At 37.3% G+C, this 7,223-nt stretch overlaps 1 pseudogene; it reads left to right on the top strand.

Annotated features, from left to right (window-relative positions):
* Positions 1-365: 365 nt before the first annotated feature.
* Positions 366-1,159, top strand: LOC149168640 (phytochrome A pseudogene; annotated as a pseudogene).
* Positions 1,160-7,223: the final 6,064 nt, after the last annotated feature.

Genomic DNA, 7,223 nt, shown 5'->3' with positions numbered 1-7,223 from the left:
GAGATGTGCAGTTCTTGACACCTCCTAAAGGATCTTCCATCCCCATTTGGATCCAGATGTTATCACATATTATTTTTTATTATTTAAATGGGAAAATCCTTTTTTTGGTGTTTAAGGCTACAAGAGCTCCAAGAATTCCTTTGTTTGAATTTTTCATAACAAAAATCATAAATACAAAGGAGCAAGCCACTTCAGCCATTTGGCTACATGGTTGCAGTGAATGAGAAGACTTTTGAAGTGATTTATTACTGTGAAATCCCCTACATATGCTTCAAGTGTCAGCTCATGCAATTCCCAGTGTGGAGGACCAAAAAATTCTTTGTATTGGTAGTGATGCAAGGACCTTGTTCACTCCTTCAAGCACCATGCCATTACATAAAGCTGCCGAGTTTGAAGAGCTGAATCTTCTGAATCCTGTTTTGGTCCATTCCAAGAGTTCAGGTAAGTCCTTCTATGCTATACTCCATAGAATTGATGTGGTGTTGGTGATAGATTTTGAGCCTATTAGGACTTCAGATGTTTCCACCTCTAAAATGGAAGCATTAAAATCCTTGGGAGGATGTCGAGATGCCATCCATTCATTGCAGTTAATACTGTGAGATTCCCGCAAAGAAACTGATGGTAGTGGTAGAAATATCTCGATAAATAGGCAACTCACTGATTTGAAACTTCAGGAAATGGATGAATTGAATGCAGTGACAAATGATATGGTGAGACTGATTGAAAAGCTTTCAAACTTACAGGGTTGTCAGTGGAAGAGGTCATGGAGGAGCCTCTAATAAATCTCATCGAGGAAACCTCAGCTGAGAAGGTGAAAAGGATGCTAAATTTGGATTTGTGGGGAGTTGAAGAGAAAAAAATTCAAATCGTGCTGAATAGACATAGCTCAGAGGAGGAAAATGGTCCAATAGTTTTACTCGTTAATGCTTGCTCGAGAAGGGACTTGAAGGAGAATTTTGTAGGAGTGTGCTTTGTTTCCCAAGATGTGACCGGGCATAAGATCATTATGGACAAGTTCACTCGCATTCAAGATGACTACGGGGAAATAATTAAGAATCCAAGTTCCCTAATTCTTCCCATATTTGGAACAGATGAATGTGGATGGTGTTCTAAGTGGACTTCATCTTGGAGACAGAGAGGCTCTAATTCTTACTGTTAAAGCTGCCAAAGTTTTGGATTGCATTTTTTATGAGCATAATTTCAAGGCATAAAATCTGCAGCTCTAGATTTGAAGGGCGTAAAATTAGTCAAAATGACAGTTGGTTAAATAGGTGGCAAAGTACTCAGCAACTGTGGATTTTTTCAAAATTTGAAGGCAATCGACTTTTTCTAGTTCCTGATTTTGTACAAAAATCAAAGATTTGTTTATCTTGGGTTTATTGTTAGATTTTTGTTCCTAAATAATAGTAACAACTGGTAGATTTATTTCTTTATAAAGCCTAGTATTTTCAATGTAATGTGGGGTTAGCGTTTGGAGCTAAGGACTCCTGAGGGCATTGTATGTTTTCTAAAAAGTTTTGCCAGTGAATGAAATGAAAGACAAAAGGTGATTTGCAGGGATTCCTGTGTCAGATCTTGATGATGTGTTCTCCTTGGTTCTTGTAAGTTAGTCTTATGTGCTTACATCTCTTGAATGTATGTCTTCTTGCTTGGATAAAAACCAGATGTTTAACTCAGAATTCATCTTAAATGGTGCTCTGATTTAGTTTTACCAAGTGGTTAATGTTTTCCTCTTAAAGAAACACTTATAATTCATCTATAGTTTGATGATCTCTGTGTTGTCTTCCATTTTTCTCACACTCATCCTCCTACAACGATTTAACTTAATTTCATCACCAAGACTGCCTACCTTGCCCCTATGAAGAAACCCCTTTCTCTTTGCATCATTTCACTAGACAAAATTGATTTGACATGACTCCATGCCCAATGAAGGCACTCCTCTACACCCACCACCATTAAAAGCTCAACCTACAAATTCATCTATTGATAGAAACTATCTAGCCTAAAATCCATTCTTACACCAGTCAAATACTTGGTTGTGACCATAGAGAGAGCCCTCTCTGGTTTAGCAAGGCTAGCTGCCAAACTAAAAGATTGGTTTGAGGCTACCTTCGTTAGTCTCCTTTCTCAACCTTAGGACATTGTGGAGGATAACAAGATGTTTCTAGCATCCATCTATACTTCTTCTTATGCTTAATCTCTTAAGTGTTAAAACAAATTCATTGCCTAGATGCTTTGTTTTGTTTGAGATTAGCATTTGAGCTTTTTCCTGCCAGATAAGTGAATTCATGCATGTATGCTCACTTAGTTTCTTCTATCTAATTTCCTCACTACCACGCTACTATGACAGATCCATTTGTGTCTCTAATTACATCTATCTTGCCTCATTCAATGACTGCAACTAATATTTTGACCTACTTGGATCTATTTCCTAAACCTAGTGCTTCTTATCCAACAAAACCTAAATCAAAACCTTACTATGCAAAATACCTAACCTAAAATCTTAATATTTCCAGCCATATTTTGGTTGAGTCATAGATAGAGCCCTCTCAGATTTGGTAGGTCTAGCTATCAGTCAAAATTTTGGTCTATGGTTACCTCTTTGGTTTCTCTTCTTAGCCTTGGGAAACTAAAGAGTGCTAACACTTTCATCTATTTGTTGAGGAATCAACCTTGTTAGATTAAGGAAGGGAGCATGATTTTCTCTATAGTTATTAGTGACCAGTTTTCTAGTGGCCATATTTTTATTTTCAAATTTCCTTGCCAGACTGAAAGCATGCTCTAGAGATTTAGGTTTAAAGAGATGCACCGCATGTTGGATGCTTTCCTTTAAAGTACTCACAAATAGGTCTAACGAGTTTTCCTCTAAAATATTATTTACTTTGAGACTCAACTTTTGAAATTGTTAAATGTGCTCTGTCATGAGACCTTTTTTTTATATATTTACCAATTGACTAAAGAATGTGTTTCTCTTAATATTCACATAATGTGCTATTAATTCCTATGTAAAAATGGACCAAGATATAACATAATCCTTTTTTATTTTACAAATCCATTGATACCATATATGTTGGTCTTATTCTAAAAACATGGATGCAATATTTACCTTTTGTAAGGATGCCACTTGGTGTAGATCAAAGTATTGCTCCATATAAAATATCCATGTTACAAAATCATTACCATCAAATTTCCTCATATCAATCTTCGTAATTTGGTAGTTCCTTGGTGCTGACTTGAAGCCCTGATGATGTGGATCTTGGATTGAAAATTCATGATTATGGTTCTATCATTCATAATTTGTGATCTCCAATTGTGATAACATACTCCCTCCCCATATGAGGTTGATTCTCAACAACATGCTTCTCCTTATGTTCATGATTTTCTTGGATCTCTACATCCCTTTTAGGAAGCCTCTCTAAGAAAATATTTTCCATGGAAATCATATATTTTTGTACGCTTTTCCTTATTTTCATTCATCTCCATTTATATTCATTTATATTTCCTTAAATATATACATCCTTTTTAGGAAGCCTCTCCAAGAAAATATTTTCCATGACAATTATAATTTTTTGTATTTTTTACCTTATTTTCATTCATCTTCTCTTCTATTCCTTCCTTATTTTTATTCATATTCATTTCTATTGTTGGTATTAATGTGTGTTGCATTGTTTCAGGTGTGTTGTTGGGTTGCATTGATGTCAACCTGGTATCTTGGGTTGAAGACATGAAGATGTGAGGATGGAGTTGTGCTTTGTCATTGTCCTCGTGGTCATGTGGTTGTGATCATGTTGTTACCGGAGTTGGATGGTGGTATGTTGCACTAGTTTGGATGTTTTGTCACTATGGTCAGTTGTGAAAAGGTGTTGCATGTTAGTAGATTTATGTTGGAGATGTGATGACCTCCTTACTCATGTTGATTGATCATTTTGTTGTCTATAGGCAATGGTTGTTGCTACATGAGTTAGAGTCGAGGAGCCTTGTTGATTAGGTCTCCGTGTTCTAGATTAGGTCCCTCATGTTGATGATATTATACATAGGGCTTGGAGAGGGTGTACAAGTGTCAGAGGATGCTTCAATTGGTTGTACAGGTGCTAGAGGATTTCTGAGATGTTCTGGATTACATACTAATGGCAGCTTTATTGTGGATCATGTTGATGGCCCAACTGTTAGTATATTTGTTGGTTGGTATCCAAGTCAACCTAGTTTAACTTGTGATGATGTTGGTGATGTGGAAGTGGCTTGGTGAAGTGTTGCAAAGGTGGCTTCCTAAGGTATATATAATGTTGATCAAGCTCTGGAAGAAGTTTGGTCAGTTTTTGAGTTGATTTGATTGAGTTTATACCATCCTCTTCTCTAATCACTCCCATGCAGGCTTGTTCATGCGATTGATCTATGCATGAAACCAATCGAATTTTCATAGGCTTGTATGTGAAACCAAAGGAAAACACTAAAATTTTCTGGATTCCTCACGCATCTCAGCTAATTTTTGTATTGTGGCGATGTTCTTAATAAAAACTTTTGAGTATATGGTTGGAAAAGGTAAGGGCACTTCTATAAATTGGTTAAACTTGAAAATATCTATTATATATTGGAGAAGAGTGGATTTATCAAGTCAAAGAGCCAAGTCCAAGAAAATTTAGATGTGTGAAAAGAATTTTTGAGTGCTCCATAACCTGTAGCATTTACTGAGTTAATCATCATAGAAAAATGATAAATAGAGGAAGGATTTGAGTCTATTTGGTTGATTGTCTTGAGTGTGTCTGAGTATTCCATTGTGAGGGAATTAGAGTGAGTAAATATTGCAGCGACTGCTCACATATTTTTGCAGAGTTATATCCGAATTCTGTATGTAGAATTCATAGATGATTTGAGGAGAATTTCATAGTTTTTGTGTTGCAGATGGAAGTGTTGTTTGTGGTAGAAAATTGGAAGCTTGTGGTGTGTTTGAGAGTAGTGTTTTGGTGTGAGAATAAGTGAATAATTTCCCTCCTCCATGTCATATTTTTTAATTAATATTTTATGTCTAGAATGATGGTGTTGTTGGGTTGCTCATGTTGAGGGAATTGAGAACCCAGTTTGAAAATATATGAAATGTAGTTCACATGGAGAAAGTGAAGGCATGGAGGCTTCAAGGTAGACAATGATTCAACTGATTCAATATAAAGAACAAATTTATCCATCCAATAGGAGTTGGATAGTCCAATGTTATTTATGCAAGGATAATTGTGTTGAAAATGCAACAAGATGATGGAGCTTAGTGGAAAGGAGTCGCCTTCACTAAGTGGGCCCGCAGGCTACTTTGGCACAAAGTCTATTTTTAGACTATGTCTATTTTTAGACATATGGATCATGGTCTATGAGTTGCAGGATGCTATTTGTGGATGATTGGTCATGTTGGTAAAAAATAGATGGACTTATATTTTTAGACATATGGGTGGTTTCTATTTTTAGACTGCCAGGCTAAAAATAGAATAGTCGAATATTATTGTCTCATAATAATATTTGGACTATAAACATTGTCTTATCCTCTTGGAGCACTTCAGTTTGAGCTACAAATGTGGCACATGCAGCTGTCAGAAGGAAATATGATTTCCTCGTGGGTCAGTTGAGCTATTGCATGCGGGACTTCAGTTAGAAGTCATGTGGTTGAGTTTCGGTGGAGTTTATTATGGAGTTGATGGAGTTGTGTTCAGTTTGACTTGGTTAAACTAGTTGTATTTAGTCTAACTGTAGAATACACTAGAGATGAGTGATGTGAATTAATTGTTAAATTAATTCACTAATTATTAACTCATAAAGCAACTAAAGAATACATCAGTTAACTCAGTGAATGGACAGTTCAGTGGAGACAGGTGTTAGAGGTTGAGATTGCTATCAGTTGTGACTATAGTTGTGCATGAGATCTTGCACAATCAGTGGGATTGAGTAATTCCAATGAGGATTGCGTGGTTCAGCCAAGGAAATACGAGTTTTCTTCAGCCATTCATGATTATTTCTCTTGCATATTGTGCAGTGGAGGCAGGCAAAGCAGTGGAGGAGATTTGAGCTGTGATTGATCATATCTGAGCTAGTTTTGTTTGTAACAGGTGGAGATAGTACTGAGTACTTGTGAGGAGTATTGTACTATGTATTGTTACATGTTCTCTATCATTATAATATACAGATAGTGTGGGGTTTTCAGCTGTATGCTTTCCCCGGTTACATACTATGTTAATGTGCGCATGCAATTGATGTTTCATTGTTTTTAATTCCGCAAAATTGATGATCAACGTAGAGGAGGTTATGTATTATGCATGCATTCTGCAATAGTGTATAATCAGGATAATCTTTGTGAATAAGTGTCATATTATTCAAAATTTCTACATGGTATCGAAGCTGTTGATCATCAGATCTACTATTCAGAAAGTGCTTACAATTTATTTCTTTAGGCAGAGTCTGTAATCGGGCCAGGTAGCCTCTGGATTCATCCTTCCTTTGGAAGGTGAGATATCTAGTAAAAGCCCATATAATCAATCTCTGTACGAGAAATACTTTGTTCTCACGAATTCTATATTAGAGGCAGTTGAGTTTTGAGCCGGTGGAATTCGAATTTGCAGCAGTGTTTTCCTGGTGTCAACATGGCAATGTCTTTCAACGGATTGCGATTGGAGTATGCTCTTGAGGGTAGCTCGAACTATATTGCATGGAAGGACAGGATGGAGGCGGTGTTAGATGATAATGGGCTGAAGGAGTTCATAGAGGCTGAGGTCCCAAAGCCTACTGATGCTGCCAAAGCTGAGGTTTGGCAAAAGAAGATAGCAAAGTGTCGAAGGATTCTGTTGGAGGGCGTGAAGGATCACATTGTGTCCAACCTACATGGAAAGGCTTCTCCATACTTTATGTGGAAAGCGTTGATAGATCTATTCCAAAGCAAGAGCGATCAGAGAAAGCTGGCACTCAAGGATAAACTCAGAAACATTAAATGCGAGAAGGGAGACAATATGCCCAAGTATCTCACGAAGTTCACTCAGTGCAGGGATGAGCTGGGAAGTGTGGGGGTGACTGTCGATGATGAGGACTTGTTGAGCTTGGCTCTCCTTGGTCTTCCAAAGAGTTGGCATTCCTATCAAGACTCTGTCAATGGTCGGGAGAAATTGCCAGGATGGGAGAGACTTTGGCCAGATCTTGTGCAGGAGGAGATCAGACGGAGCACCAGAGATAGTTCTTCATGCATGCATGATGAG

This window comes from Pinus tabuliformis, chromosome 4_2, assembly GCF_031772625.1.
Source record: "Pinus tabuliformis cultivar Carrire ecotype Pingquan chromosome 4_2, CPIR1, whole genome shotgun sequence".
Lineage (NCBI taxonomy): Eukaryota > Viridiplantae > Streptophyta > Pinopsida > Pinales > Pinaceae > Pinus > Pinus tabuliformis.
This window is presented reverse-complemented; position numbering and strand designations above follow the sequence as displayed.